General features: G+C 41.5%; 1 protein-coding gene across 7 annotated transcripts in view; it reads right to left on the bottom strand.

Moving 5' to 3' along the window:
• Positions 1-16,593, bottom strand: part of Acsl4 (acyl-CoA synthetase long chain family member 4) — a 77,482-nt gene extending 60,889 nt beyond the window's left edge. For 5 of the 7 annotated variants that reach the window (XM_051141991.1, XM_051141990.1, XM_051141988.1 and 2 more), the window contains exon 1: positions 16,425-16,591. The gene's annotated coding sequence lies outside the window, so the exon portion shown is untranslated. Of the gene's footprint in view, positions 1-16,424 lie in introns of all 7 variants that reach the window. The other 2 variants (XM_051141992.1, XM_051141984.1) reach the window with 2 other exon arrangements.
• Between the last annotated feature and the right edge of the window lie 276 nt (positions 16,594-16,869).

The raw sequence follows: 16,869 nt of genomic DNA on the forward strand, positions 1-16,869 counted from the left end.
TAACAATCCTTTCTTTCCCATTGGGGAAAAAAAAAACTCCAGGGGCCTGGAGAGATGGCACAGCCCATAAAGAACCATAAAGAGAAAGCTAAGTTGTAAAAGTCATGCTGCTAATGCTCTTCCAAAGGTCCTAAGTGTTCAATTCCCAGAAACCACATGGTGGCTCACAACTATCTATAATGAAATCTGGTGCCCTCTTCAGCCTGCAGGCGTACACGCAGGCAGAGCACTCATACACATGAAAAATACATTAACAAAATCTAGTTTTCCAAATCCTTAGTAGTTGCAAACGCATGTGCAAACATTTATTCAGGAAATGTTGCATAAAAGTAAACTGTACTCTGCCCTAATAGAACTTGGTGCTCAATAAACAACACTTTAGGTAGACAGGAGCCTAATATAGATTAAAAGGTACGACAGGAGAAGGCCACATATGAGGCAATGCTCTCATCCCACATATATGATTACAGACTTTTTTTTAAAAGTTATTAATTATAGCCACCAAGTATCCAGTTATACCTGCTACTGCTATAAAAAGAGAGCATTATCTGGCTTGCTTAAAGTCAATTTTTATTTCTAAAGTTCATTTAAATGTCAGGCCATGAAAACACATGCATAACAAAGAATGAATATGAGGTTCTAAAAGAGCACAGAGGAACGAAAAATGCCATCTCAAAAGGCACGAACAGAAAGCTTAACTGACTAATCTCATATATTGACCAGCTGACTATTACAAACAACATTCCCATCTAGTTATATTATTTTAGGAAGTATAAAATTTGCAATAGGTGAGATTCATGGTAGTATTTATCTAAAGGAGGCTTTATCAGCTCAGTATTTAAAATACATTACTATAAGACACCAAAGTGCCAAAATAAAAGCTTAGGGCTGGGGCTGCAGAGATGGCTCAGCAGTTAAGAGCACTGGCTGCTCTTTCAGACATCTTGAATTCAATTCCCAGCAACCACATGGTGGCTCACAACCATCTATAATAAGATCTGGTGCCCTCTTCTGGTGTGCAGGCCTACATATAGGCAGAACATTATATACATAATAAATAAATCTTTTTTTAATTTTTTTTTAAAGCTTAGAACTGGGAGTCCAGCTGGATGAAGTGTAGCAGTCTCTGGCACTGAAAAACAAAGAAAATATAAATTAAGACAAATAAAAAATGAAGTGCAAGAATACTAAGGGATGCCAAACAAAGGCGAGGCCTTCTTCTATGTCAATGAAACACTGTTTAACACACACACACACACACACACACACACACACACACACACACTCACATACAGAGCTCAGCTAAGAAACAAACCTGCCAAATTTAAGAGTGTTGTCACTAAGTACTGGTGAGTACTGCCCATAAATCCCTAATACATTTAGCTTCTGCTGGCTCAACAATGAAAACTGCCTTTAAGACATTCCTTTACAGTTATGTCTGTGATTATTTAATCTCAAACATGTCGTTTTTAAAGTAGGCAGTGATTCACTCCTCTTTGCAACATCTGTAAGCAATGGCAGCAGCGGGAAAAGAAAGTAGTTTGCCCTTTCCGGTGTATAGAGCAATCTGCTAATCCTTCTTCCAAACCAAGGCCAAGGTCAGCAGCACAATGCATCATCTATTGCTCTGCTGCCTGAGATCAACTTGCACTTAAGATTCTCCTACCCCCCCCCCCCCGCCCCAGATTGATATTTTTTCGTACGATTGTCAGTGGTTGGCCTGCATGTATGGCTGTACACCATTTGTGTGCCTAGTACCCATGGAGGCCAGCAGAGGGCACTGCATCCCCTGGAGCTGGAATTACAGAGGACTGTGAGCTGCCGTGAGGATTCTGGGAACGGACTCTCTTAACCACTAAGGCAAAGATGATTTGAAAAGGGGAAAGGCACCTTCGGTCTCACAGCTTCCAGAGCCAACATGTCTGAAAGTAGAACACCGAGGTGAAGAGCCATGTGCCCAGTGCAGGTAAAATCCTGGTTATTCCACAGCACTGAGGCAGTGCCAGTGAAACCAGCGAGAAGGGGTGCACTCAGACCTGGCTGAGAACTAAACTCCAGGCAAGGCATCTATAACCTACAAGCCCTAGGGTTAAGGAACAGAAAGGGGGAAGGGGGGCTGGAGAGATGGCTCAGTGGTTAAGAGCCATCTTCTTCCAGAGGATTGGGGTTCAATTCCCAGCACCCACATGGCTGCTCACACTTGTCTGTTAACTCTAGTTCTAGGGGATCTGGTATGCTCACACAGACATAAAGGCAGGCAAAACACCAGTGCACATAAAATAGAAACTCTAACAACTAATTTTCCATCTTAAATTTTCCCATTTTAAAAAGTCACTCCTCTCAGCACTTGGGAGGCAGCGGCAAGCAGATCACTGTGACTTCAAGGCCAGCCTGGTGTAAAAGTGAGGCCAGGACAGCCAGGGCTGCACAGAGAAACCCTGTCTTGAAAAACAAAAAGTCACTCCTCCTAAACAAAAGAAATATTTCTCATGATTTTGTAATAAAATGTCACAACATCCAGAAAGTATCTTTAAAGATGTAAAATGTTTGTATCCTTAGCTAGGAAAGATGCAAAAGTGGAGAAATGAATGTCTGTTTAAAAAAAAAAACTGTAACCAATGTCACTACTCCCAATTTAGTTGCTTACAACCTATTAAAGTCATCATAGTTCCATTATGAATGTTATATGACAATACTCACTTTATATTTACATTTGCAGATTTTTACTGGAGACTCTGTTCATCGAGTTAAACACTGAAGGGCTTCACAATAGTCTAGTTAGCCCTACTTTGCTTTCTATTGCTGTAGTAAGTACCATAATCTAAAGTAACTTGGGGGAGGAAAGAGTTTATTTCACCTACAGCTTGTAGTCCATCACCCAGGAAAGTCAAGGCAGAAACTCAAGGAACTGAAGTAGAGGCCGTAAAGGAGCACTGCTGACTGGCTTGCTCCTCATGGCTTGCTCAGCCTGCTTTCTTAAACAACCCCAAACCACCTACCAACGGGTGGCAATGGCCACAGTAGGCTGAGTCCTCCCACACCAATCACTACTCCAAACAATCCCCGATTTGACTATAGGCAATCTGACTGGGGCATCTTCTCAACTGAGGTACCTTCATCCCCAAATGACTCGAGCTTGTGTCAGATTGACACAACTTGTTCTTTAAATACCGTAGCCCAAACTAAACTGCAAATTTCTGGTTTTCCAAATTCAAGGCACACCCTGAGTATAGGCCTTCACTGTCACTTCCTCCTTATCTTTGGTAATGACCTCATACATCATCTATCTCCTCCTTCCTGGAGGGAGTATCTTGAGCAATGTGGTCCTTGAATGAAAGACAAGACACAATCACAAGCCTCCCCACATTCAAGACTGCCCTACAAGGATAAATAAAACAAAGGCCCTACGGTCCTTACAGTTCAAGTCGTTTTGAGAAAAGCACCAGCTATCTGAAGTTGCTAAGCACAAATGTCCTCTTTTACTAAATTTTATCTTTGCAGCACTAGGCCAATCATTACAGAGGCGTACTTCATAGACCCAAACAAGATAGAAATGTAGGGTGACACAGAAATAAGGCAGGAACTGGGCAGAATATTTTTCTCACAAATGCTAGCACTACCACAATATGTGGAGCTCTTATGCCTATTTCTCCCTGACTATTATACTCCTATTGTGCTAGCGAACAAGTATTTTTTTTAATCCCACTATTTTGGACTCCGGGGCCTGACAATTACCAGTGATTCAGTTCTCCCTAGGTAAGTCCCAAAAGAACTGTAAAGAGAAAGCTAAGTTGTACAAGCCATGCTGCTAATGAACATGATAGCCCTCCAGAGGCCACAAGGCTGCAGGAGGGACCCCATTCTCAATTGCCCTCAGACACCCATGTGTGCAAAGGTACATGGGCACAAATAATAAATACAGCGTTCCAGGATCAAATCAGATATAGTGTGACCCCCAGCTCAAAACATAAATAAGTAAATACAGGGATAAAAAAAAGAAGGCAGGAAATTTACTTCGAAGGTTTTTGTTTCGCAACCGTCTCTTCTACAGCAGCCTGTACTTTAAGGGGTTCCCACCGGTAAGCAACTACAGTACCCACCCCTGTTACCTAGGGAGGAAAATAGAAGACATTCCTTACATGCCTGGAGTTGTGGGTAGTACCATACTTTATCTATACTAGTCACTCCTTGCATACACATCTCTATAATCAAGTTGAACTAAGCATTTTGGCAGAAAAAGAGATTACCAGCAACAGGGGCTAGGAAAAGAGTTATAATTTTCCATTTACTGTTTTTCAGGCTGCATGTGGGTAACTGAAACTAAAAAGTGAAACTGCAGATAAGAAGAATTCTTTAGAAAAAAATACTCTGTATAGATAATTTAATATTTAATTTCTTGGCAATAAAGAAAATGTTAGAAATTAATATCTATATAATAGTTTTAAAAACCTAATTGCATATGGAAGTCCTGGCCTTATATACTTGACACTAAAAAAAACCCTAAGAGTCTAAAAATTTTTAGGGGTTATTTTGAACTATCACATCCTTAGGAGATCTGTCATTTTGCTTTAAAATAAAAAAGCATAGCATGTATAATTGTATTTGAATGAAGACGCTAATGTCAACATTCTATTTGTGGAAATAAACACCACATGGCTTCCCAATTAAGGGTTGCATAACTTACAAAAGGTGCACCTGAGCCTTGTCTTTTCTAGGTTCCAATTATGGAAACAACTTGTTTCCAAGAAATTCTACTCTACCTTTGTGTCATGGTTTGAATGGGAATGTCCCTGATAGAGTCAGGTGTTTGAACACTTGGCCCCCAGTTGGTGACGCTGTTTCGGGAAGTGCCACAGCCTTGCTGGAAGTCTAGCACTGGGATGGGCTTTCAGAGGCAACTCACTCTCAGATTCATGTGCAAGGTTGATGATGTAATCTCTGAGCTTCTTGCTCCTGGGGCCATGTCTGCCCCTGGCTGCTATGCCTCCTTGCCGTCATAGATTCCTATCCTCTAGAAATATCAGACGAAATAAATTTTTATCATAAGTGCCTTTTGACCGTGGTATTTGATCACAGGCACAGAAAAGCAACAGATACATTGTGTAAGAAACTGGGAGTCATAGGGGAAGGGAGTAAGGGGAAAATGGGAGGGAGGGAGGAATGGGAGGATACAAGGGATAGGATAACCATTGAGATGTAACATGAATAAAATAATAAACTATATTAAAAAAAGAAGAAAGAAACTGTCTGGGTAGAGAGGATCCTAATGCTTTCTGGAACCATTTTGGTCTTGTCTTGGTATCTGATATTCTGTATCCCAAATATTCCACCAAAGACTTTCAAAGCATCCTAGACTAAGTTTGTAATTCACGAAATAGGAAAGCCTCTGGCTCCACCTCTAAGAATACTATTCTGCCTGGCCTACTTTTCTCTTCTCTGCTCTGCTTTTCCGAAGCATATTCACCTGGCAAGTGCTATGACTACTGTCCAGTTCTATCCTTCAGTAAAGCTATGGTTTCTCAACTATTCTTTTACCTTAGTTCCTGGCTCCATAGCTTCTGTGGCCATGTAGAATATAGCATCTTTTACTTGGATCACCCCACTGCTATAACATTACTGAGGCTTCTTTCTTCTCTTCTCAGCCATAACTGGTTTCTAAGCTCATTCACCAAGTTCCTGTTTCCTGTCTGACGGATGGTTTAAGCTTTCTGTTCAAATGAGAGGCAGAAATGACTTATGCATTCAAAGCACAAGTAAGGCTCACCTTCCCCTCAGCAGTAACAGCCCTGCTCGCTTGTCCAGGCTTTCTTAGATGAGTGATCCTGCATAAGCCTGCCATTACTTTTGCATGGTACTACGATAATGCGACCATACATTAAAGGCAATAAGCAGAGCAACCAAGAGAGAACAGGTATTTCAGTATACCTCTCCCTGCATTAGCCTCATCTAACACCACCAGAATTCACAGGTAACTTTTCAACACCCTTTCTTATTAGTCAATTAAGAAATACAGAGCCTTTAAGCTGATTCTCCAATAAAGTCTGTTACATTATTAACTGCATCTGTGAGTGGAAAATTCCCCTGATATGAAATCAAACTCCAAAAGGCCAAGAGGCAGAAAGATGGCCTTGGAAAATGGGCTGTTTCAATAACAATAACAACAACGAAAAGAACAAGTAGCCATGAAGGCTTCTCGTATGAAAAAACTTGCCCACATATAGTCTCTTTAAACAAAATGTCCTACTGAATCTGTGGAAAATGATTAAAAGAACAACAAAAAAAACCATGAAAAAATAATATAATTTACCTTAATCTGAGTGGCATCCTCCTACCATCCCAGCATTTGAGAAGCTAGGGTAGGGGGCCTGACATGCTTTTGAGGCCAGCCTGGACTACATGGTGAGTTCTTCAGCTGCAACGGTGAGAGCCTGGCTCAGAAACAACAGCAATAAAAATAACACGTTTGCTTCTAGGTCCCACAGTATAAACCCGGGAGTTTATAATGGTCCTTTTTTGTTTAATTAATGCCTCATGATAAAGCAGCATACAGACATGCATGCTCAAACCAATCAAATCGAACTTGGTCCTCTAAGATGTTTCTCCCAAGTCTCAATTTTCTATACTACAAACAGAGCTATCACAGGCAAAGATTCATCTAACTACAGATAACCTAGATTTTCTTTACTTTTCTAAGTTGCAAAATTGTCCTTCATCACAGCAACCTTAGCCACAATCTAGACACGGCTACTCTTAATTTCTTTACACAAAATAAGCACAAGGTTCAATTTGAATATTTTCACTACAATCCAAGGACGGACACACACACACACACACACACACACACACACACACACACACACACACAATCTTAATGACATTCTGTATATTGCACTAACACCTCATTACTTTAGCAATAATTTTGTATGGGGGGGTATGTGTGCATGTGTATGCAGGAACAAGCCCCCAGATACATGCAAAAGCCAGGAGACATCAAGTATCGTGCTGTACTCCTCTGCACCTTATTTCCTTTAGCCAGGGTCTGTCACAGAACATGGAACTAGGGTTGTGAATAGCAATCCAGTGAGCCTCGTGTCACCATCTATTCCCACCCCCCTCACTCCCTAAGGTCATTAAACCATGCCTGGCTCTTTTACATGGGAATTTGAATTCAGTCCTCATGTTTGCAAAGCATGCACTCTTAGCCCTGACCTACAACTACAATGTTAATATAGTCAAGGTCTGTATAGACATCCCCATCACAGCAGAATGCATACATGATGGTGGTCTCATGAGACTATAATGAATTTCACCAATTCCTATTGCCTGGAAAGGTTGCAGCAAAATCTCCTAGTCCCATTTGTAATAGTGTTGGTATAAGCAAGCCCATTGTGCTCCGATCATATCTAAACCACAGAGTGCAGTTACGTGCACTCTGTAGACAATGGACTCTACCACCTAGCTTTGCACAAATACAATCTGTGATAGTCACACAATGATGAAATTGACTAACACAATTCTTAGAACATAGTCCCATCATAGAACAAAGAGAAAAACTTTTTCACCCCATGGAGAATTTTCCACTTTGAAAATATAAATACAAGAATATAATGCCATGCTCAGATCCACTGTTAACTTTCTGATGTAGGTGCCTGCACATGCATGTTTGCATGCATATAGACAGCTACCATTCATAGATGCAAACATGTAATGGACAAGCATCTACATCAGAAGGTGGGTCCATGGGAGAAAAAGTTATGCTTTATCCAAATACCTGAATGCTCACTCAATACAAGCCATTGCGTTTGCTATATAATAATTGTAAGTACCCTCCAGTGGGCAAATGTTACTGATTAACTTACGCAACTACCAACAAAATAGCAAATAAAACTGTTAACTACACTATAGATTTATATAGAAGAGTAGGTTTCCTCTAAAACCACTCCCTTTTCCTCTAGGTTTAGTCATTCTGCAGTGTGTTATCAATCATAGCTTTTTTTTATTATCTATACACACGATAAGCTTTGTTTGCCTTCAGATTAGTGGAATCATGGTGTGCAACTGTTCTGCAACTCCTTTACCATGCTTTAGAACACCCGTGCCAGTTCATCTAGGTCTCTCTGATGGGGATTTTTTCCCCTTTTTCTTTGTTCTATGCTATCTATGGCACAGCAAAGTAATTGCACAAATTCTTTTCTGGTTTTCTGGACGTCACTATGTAGTTGGCGTCTAACTCAATTCACAGAGATCTGCCTGCTTTGCCATGAAATGCTGGAATTAAAGGCATGTGCCATCACACCTGGCAAAATATGTGTACGCTTTTAAATGAGAGGATTCAGGTATTCTTTATCAAAAAAAAATCACATAGTATGTGAGTCCCCACTTGCTCAAAATATAATTTCTAGACTGTATCTGTTGCAAAGTGGTTTGCATTTCCCCGACTAATTGAGTAAATGTGAAGATCTTTTCTTCTGTATTCATCACTGTATTTATCTATCCGGAAGATGCCAATTCACAATCCTTCATTGCTTTTTATAAATTCACATCCATATTTTCCGCACATCTTTCTCATGGGTCAATAAGCTCATTACATATTATGCTTATTATAGAAAAATCCTTTTATCGAATTTGAATTAGAACAGTTAACATAAAAAGTCAATTCAGGTGAAATACTACTCTTAATGTGTCACATAGTAAACATTTCAGGTTATCTTCATTTCATTTTATCAGTGGCAAAGGTACATTCACTCACCAAAGTTCTGGTATAGGGCCAAGAAGCCAAGATGCTGTTCTTGACTACAAAGAAATTTAAATTGAATTCTTAGGATAAAAATTTCAAGGACTGAAGATACTTGCAAAGCAATGAGCATGCAGACAATTTTCAAATTTCTGTATTTACACTAATTTTATAGCCGGGTGTGGTGACCCATGCCTGAAATCCCAGCACTCTGGGAGGCAGAGGTAGGTGGATCGCTGTGAGTTCAAGGCCAGCCTGGTCTGCTGAGTAAGTCCAGGACAGCCAAGGCTACACAGAGAAAACTTGTCTCCAAAAAAAAAAAAAAAAAAAAAAAAAAAACAAGTAAAATAAAATAAATTTTATAGTATTGCCCATACCTAATTACATAGCTACTATTTTTAGCGATTTATCAACAATTTAAAAACAGCACAGTGTCATTCATTACAATGAACCTAATATGCTCATCGCCAGTTTTAACAATTATCTATGTGTTGAGCTATGTTTTCTTCAACTCCCACTCCCCACCTCCATCGTTTACCTACCATATGATGGGAAGCAAATCCCACACACTGTATCTTTTCATTTGTTCCCGTAAGAATGCCAACTCTGCACCAGTTTGTAGACTATTAGGTCCTATACTTTTAAAACACTACATGGGAACATAACGCAGTGGTGAAGCAGTTGCCTAGCATGCACAAGGTACCAGGTCCCCATCCCCAGCAAAACACATGCATACACACCAACAATATGCACAACCAGATATATAGGTTCAGCATTAAAGCGTGTGTGTGTGTGTGTGTGTGTGTGTGTGTGTGTGTGTGTGTGTGTGTGTGTGTGTATGGTAGGTTTATAAGCACACTGACCAGCAGCTGCTCAGTTTTATAGTGTCTTTTACCAAAGACATGAACATCATCATTTAGTACAGTGAACCAGGTAGGCCGAAGTTTCTACAGCATATTTAGAAGCTATCCCCAAAGTCTACTGCTTGCCTTTTTTGAGTCAGTTATGCTGTTTTTATGTTTTTTCACAAACTTTTCTTAAATATGCATCTATGTTTTGAAAATATATTTAATATGCTTCTGTGTAGGATGGGATCCACTTCCTTCCAAATGTACAGCCAAGTGTCCCAACTTCAGTGTGACACTTAGGACATTTAAAAGAACTAAAGTGTCAAGTTAACAAAAGAAGGAAGTCGTGCAAACAAAATAATAAACCACAGTGGAAGTTCAATTTGGTAGCCTCCTACTATGTAGTTAAAGTTCACAGAGCAGTTTCTGGTGTAAAACTTTAGCCGTGCCTAGCTCACTCCTTACCAGTCTGGTTTGGAAGAACCCAACTGCATAGGCCTCTATTAGAATCGTACCAGTTCTCATACCCGGAAGCTGAAATAACCCACACCTAAACTACAAAAAGCAACCTTCCTAGTTCTCTAACCATGCCTTAATTCTACTACCAGGCTTGGTGAAAAGAAAACGAATGCAGTCCTCTGGGCCACTGAAATTCAAGCAAAGGCTCGAAACTTTCCTTTATAAAATAAAGGAAACTAGTCCCAGTTAAGGCTGCCTTCTCTGAGAGTTCGTCTGCATTTTTTCTCTCTCTAATGGTCCAGAGAGTAAACAGACTTGGGAGGCCACAGGGTCTCTGTGAATACTGCCAGACAATACATAAATGGAGCCATCTGGCTGGGTTCCAACTTAAGTTTATTTACAGAAACAGGTTGTGGACAGGATTTGACCACAGGGAGTGTTTTTCTGTCCCCTGACTTATACCGGTTTGTTCTTTTTTTTTTTTTTTTTTTTTTCTTTGTAGGAATTTGATCCCCTAACTGCACATTTACTGGAGCAGACATGGAGACATCAAAGAGACAAGTAATTACTGAAGTACCACCATAAAAAATGAGTATTCTTAAAATTAAAGACTAGTCCAGCAAGTTCTTACCATAATACAGGCACCCACAACTTTTAAAATGAGATAGTAGAAGCAACACCTAAAACTAATATTCACTGTAAAAACAGTTCAGGGTTGAGGTATAGCCATTGCCTAGCATGGACAATATTCTGTTCTATCCCTGCACCATACAAAATAAACAGGTAAAACAAAGGACAAGTAGTGTCTGCTGTTCCAGAAGACCTGGGTTCAGTCCTCAGTATCCACATGGCAGCTCACAACTGTCTGTAACTGCAGTTCCAGGGGATCTGACACCTACATACCAATGCACATAAAATAAAATAAAACTATTTTTTTTTAAAAGCTCTGCAGAAAAACTATAGTCTTGCCAAATGTTTTTAATTTAGAAAGTGAAACCCATTATGTGTCTGTTTAATTCGATGTTGCATTTGACAACTAGTAAAGTAGACATGGTACTTTTAAGGAGAGCAGCCATTTTAGTATGGTAAAAGCATGTACAACTAGATTCACATGCTAAGTTCAAAACCACATGCTACAGAACATACGTGAGCTCCAGAATTACTGAAATAGTGAATGCATTGCTTGCAGTGAAAAATAATGGGTATAAGGCAGAACACAAAGAGCAAAATTAAATAATGCAAGTATATAAGATCCCCTTGAAGCTGGGCACTTGTAGTCCCAGCACTCAGGGAGACAGAGGCAGACGGATCTCTGTGAGTTCAAGGCCAACCTCATCTACAAAGAGAGTTCCAGGAAAGCCAGGGCTGTTAAACAGAGAAACCCTGTCTCTTTTGAAAACAAACAGACAAACAAAAAAAGACTCCCTTGACACCAGAAACATAGGTCATATGTAAAAAAAAAAATATTTTTTTTCCTGCAAGCAATGTTTTTACTATTTCAAGTCCAAATTACAGTTCTGCAAAGTCCCTGCAAAGAGGCTGGAAACACAAGCCACAAAGTGAAAGAATATACTTTCAAGCTATATAACAACAAAAGATCGGTATTTAAAATAATTTTTAAATTAAAGCATCTTTAATAGTCAACAATTTCAAATAACCCAACATGAAAATAGACAAGAGGATGACAGCTATTTTACTCAAGCTCCTAGCAGTGGTCTGGTTGGTTGTCTATACACCAGTGGATAGCACCACACCCATGCATTCATGGTGTTCAGTGGATTATATTTTTTTAAAAAAGGAACATGAAAATGGGAGGGCTATATAGTGTGGGAGGGATGAAATACAAGAGGAGTGGGGAGTGGGGGAAGTAAGGGCGCCTACTATCAATAGCCAGTAGCATACATGTGTACCATTCTCAAAGAAGCAGTTTGAAAAGATGTGTTTTCACGGCTGACCATTAAGCACAGGAGAACCATCGGTGTGCTCTTCCCTGGAAAGGACCACCTTTCCTGCTCCCAGCTTTCCTCTTGGATGCCTGGAGTTTTGTGCAGGGTTGAGGCCTAGTCCCTGTCCACTTTGGCATGTTTGTTCATGTGTCCTCCTTGTTCAGCTCACATTTGAGTAGTCACATTAGTGAGATTTCTGATGTTACTAGGAGACACGATCACTTACCAAACTCCCCGATCCTCTCGCTCACACAATCTTTCCGCCAACAACCCCCTCTTGCCCTAAGCCTTAGGTAGGAGAATTTTATTTTATTTTTATTTTTTTGGTGTTTCGAGACAGGGTCTCTCCATGTTAGCCTTGGCTGTCCTGGACTCGCTCTGTAGACCAGGGTGGCCTCAAATTCACAGCAATCTTCCTGCCTCTACCTCCCGAGTGCTGGGAATGTTTTGTATCTATCCATTGGGACTGGAAACATAAGATCAAAGTTATATTATATGGACTCAACAGATTATATTCAAGTGTGTGTGTGTGTGCGCGCGCGGGCGCGCAAGCACTCACACTCACACTGTACCTGCAAAAATAACAATTAGTGAGAAAAAAGGCCACATTTTTGAAGGAGAATAGGGGGGAGCAGATGAGGGGGTTTAGTGAGAAGAAAGGGAAGGGAGAAATGTTGTAATTAAATTAAGGCCTTAAACCAGGCAGACCATGCCTTTAATCACAGCATTTAGGAGGCAGAAGCAGGCAGAATTCTGGTCTACATAGAAAGCTCCAGGACAGTCAGAGCTACATAAAAAGACCATCTAAAAACAACAACAAAGCACAAATATAGTAAACAACAACAACCAAAAAAAAAAAAAAAAGACCTAGTGTTAACAAATACAGATCATGAGACATTAAGGTATGGTAAATTATAACTATGAAGGGAGATAGCACTACAGAGAATCGGAATAGCTAAAGGAAAAAGTAACAACAATGCTAAAAGCTGACAAAGCCACAAATCATTCATATATTGCTAATACAAATATAAAAGCCCTTGTGGAAATCAGTTACTTTGAAACCTAAACATGCAACTACTATATAACCTGGCAAGTATATCATTAGGCAATTATCCCAGAAGTGAACATTTATGCTCATACATGGAAACATCAGAGGTTCTTTGATAGGTACATGGTTAAACATACATCTATGACATGCCATACGACTCAGTAATGAAAAGAAACAGATTATTGATTAAGGATATAAATCTCATGAATCTCCGAGGAATGATGCTAATGGCAGGAGGCAGTCTAAAATGGTTACAATCTTAGTATTCTTGAAATGACAAGAGACATGGGAAACAGACCAGGGAGATACAGGGAATGACTGTAAATATAAAAGGGCAACATAAAGAAAAGAAAGGAAGGAAGGAAGGAAGAAAAAAACAACAGCAGAGCCCAGGTGTGGTGGCCCATGCCTCACAGAGATCTGCCTGCCTCTGCCTCCCAAAAATTGCTGGGAGTACTTTAGCTAAATATTTTTATTTTATGTATATAGGTGTTTGTCTATGGACCACATGCACATCTAGTGCTAATGGAGGCCAGGAGTGGGTGCTGGATCCCTTTAGCTTGGGAGTTAAAGGAGTCGGTGAGCCACCATGTGGGTACTAAGAATTGAACTGGGCTCTTCCATTGCTCTTAACTACTGAGCTCGCTCCAGCTCTTCTGTATATTTTTAAAGTTACTTGCCAATTACAATTTTAAGGCAGTATGTTCACATCTTCTTACAAGTTTCTAATGGCCATGAGTGTCTAAAACTCAGTGTTGTACCCATACTTTCCTTTGGCAAGTAGAAATTAACATTTGTAAAACTGCTTTGAATTCATTTACTTCTATGCGTAGTAGCAACTCATTAAGTCAAGATGAATTAAGAATTAAGCATATCTTGTTTGGTTTGGTTTTTTTGGGTTGTTATTGGGTTTTTTGGGTGGTTTGGGGGTTTTTTGTTGTTTTTTTTGTTTTGTTTTGTTTTGGTTTTGGTTTTTGTGGGTTTTTGTTTTGTTTTGTTTTGTGACACAAGATTTCTTTGTGTAGGCTTGGCTTTCCCAGAACTACTCTGTAGACCAGGCTGGCCTTGGATTTAGATGTCTGCCTCAAAGGCAGAGATTAGCCTGCTTCTGCCTCCCAAGGGCTTGGGATTAAAGTTGTGCACCACCACCCTGGCTAAGAACAAAGCATATATTGATAGAAGCTAGTATATGCAGACCTTTGAGTTGTTTGTTCTAAACTGATAGAACAAGATTTGGCCACAGCTTTAATGTGGAGTGCACTAAAATACAAACAGAATCCAAGATGGGGTAGTTTTGTTTGCTTGGTTGGTTGGTTGTTGGTTTTGCTGGTTTTTCCAGACAAGAGTTTCTCTGTGTATCCTTGGCTGTCCTGGACTCCCTTTGTACACCAGGCTGGGCTTGAACTCTCCTGCCTCTGCCTCTGACGTGATTAAAGGCTTACGCCACCACACCCCCACCTGTGGCTCAAAATGGGGTATTTAATCAATCATCCTGCCAAACATAAAGCCATTTAATTTAGATATGTGAAAACTACAAAAAGCGCCTTGTTCAAGGTTTTTATAGCTAGACACAGCTGTGATTTTGCTCTTTCTCCACTTATCACATCTCTCCCCAACATAATATCAAAATCTCTGTATCTGATTTAGTTTTTAATTATATTTTTTAAAGAACCCACAAAGCGCACGCCTTTAATCCCAGAGGCAGGAGGATGGATGTGAGTTCGAGGCCAGCCAGGTCCACAAAGTGAGTCCAGGACAAAGAAAAAAAAAAAAAAAGAACCCACAAAGCTGAAATTACTCAAACTTTTAAATTGGTACGGTATACGCTTCTGGGCTTCAACCCCGCCCCCAAACAGGGTTTTCATGTGTAGTCTTAGCTGTCCTGGAACTCCATCTCTAGACCAGGGTGGCCTTGAACTCTGAGAGATCCACCTAACTCCGCCTGCTTGGAGTGCAGGCCACCACCCAGCTGGGATTTTTTTTTTTAATGTCAAGGTCTGTTATCCCAATTTGCAAGTATACTGACCATACAATGCTAGTTCCTCCATGGAAATGGCAGAGGGTAAATTCGAACAGAAGTGTGGCATGTTTTTGCACTTTTGCAGACTCAGCTGAAAGGATGAGCTAGTTTGCAATTTAAGGGACGAGGCCTTACATTTCAAATTTTGCTTGGCATGCTTAGTGGTGGCACTGTAAATTAATCGCCACTTGCTGATTTATACATCAAGAACATTTGGAAGCCTTGCTTGTTCGAAGTGAAAACAGAAAAACTAAAGTTACAAGTAGGCACAGGAAATATCCGTAGCAACATGTTACTAAGCATGAATTTAGAGGTCCAAGAAACAAAACAGGAGAAGGAACCTCGGTTATGCTTGAATCCAACTGCATGACAGCTGGGCATATTTTCACAGAAGAGGAAACTGAGTGGTTGATTAAACCATTAGCCAGTAAAGCAAACTGCTTGCTTCTTCAACAAGGTTCATTTCCCCTTAATCTGATCCTTACCGTCATTTCTCTTGAGTGAGGATTGACTTTTTTTTTAAGATGAAAAGTACGAAGGAACAAATAAATTTCAAAAGGATTTTTTTTGTAAGTCTCCAAAGGAGATGCTGGAGAAAAAAAGGAGAAATGACGTCTGATTTCAAATATGTAACCGGTTAGGCAATGAATCACATTCTCCTAGGTTTTTCTGTCTATAGACATCAGCCACAGTTCTTTTCGGTCCTCGAATGAGAGGAAGAGGAAGTGAATAAACCTAATATAAAATATACAGCACTTACTGATCGCGGGGGTGAGGATGGAAAAAACATGGGGTACATGTTTCAGCTAGGATCCAGCTGTTTGCTAGCATACCTAAAGGTATGGATGCTAAGAGGGTATCTATCGAAAGTTAAGGCACCCTCCTCAAATTCAAGAGAGCAGATGTTTCCAGAGCCAGAGAGACACCAGCACCACACACACCAGCGGGCGCCTCGACCCTATTACAGAGTGCCTGGGAGGGGACAAAATGGAGCTGAGGTCTAGGGGCGCCCTAAAGGTCGTTTGGAGGTCTAGCAGCCACTTGGTGTGCTCTTGTCAACTGAGTCCTGGCAAAGTCCAGTACCCCCGGGAAGAAGAGTTCTCCTGGCTCTCGTGGTACAAGGAGGTAAAGAGAAGAGCCAGGCGGGGTTCTGGAGGATCTGGGAGAGCATCCGAGGAGGAGATAGTGACAGTAGTTATTTCCCCCGAATCCAGGGAGTTCCGTGAGCCAGCGGCCGCGGCCGGGAAGCCCAGCGCTCCCCCTGACCTCCAGGCGGCTCAGGTGAGGATCCGCCAGGGATCGGGGCCCTCCTAGGCACGGGCGCAGCGGGTACTGGGAACCGCAGCCTCCCTAGCCCAGGATCACTTACCGAGGGTGCTGCCTCGCCCACCACCTCTCCGCCACAAGGTCCGGCCTTAAGGGAAAAGAGGCTCACGGAGAGGAGCCCGCGTGCCCGCTAGCTCAGGAGCTGCCTTCCAAGGAGGGGCGCGTCGCGGAGGCCAGTGGAAAAAAAAGCCGCAGCGGCGCGCGCGCAACCCGGACGATCAACGGAGGCGGGGCCCGGCGCGAGCCCGGAAAAGACGCGCCCGGAGGGGCGGGAGGAGCGGGGGCGCGCGGTGGTGTGGCTGAACCCGCCGAATCGCAGGCGGCTGCGGGCTCGGCCCACCCACGCGCCCGCCCCCGCTTTCTAAGGACGTCACCGCCAAAGAGGCGGAGCCCGGAGGAGCTGGCGGCTACTGCAAAGGAGGAGGGCTGCTGCCGGGGGGGGGGGGCGGGGGGTCTTAGGTCTCTGAAGGCTCCCCAGAGCCTTTAGC

This window comes from Acomys russatus, chromosome X (assembly GCF_903995435.1).
Source record: "Acomys russatus chromosome X, mAcoRus1.1, whole genome shotgun sequence".
Lineage (NCBI taxonomy): Eukaryota > Metazoa > Chordata > Mammalia > Rodentia > Muridae > Acomys > Acomys russatus.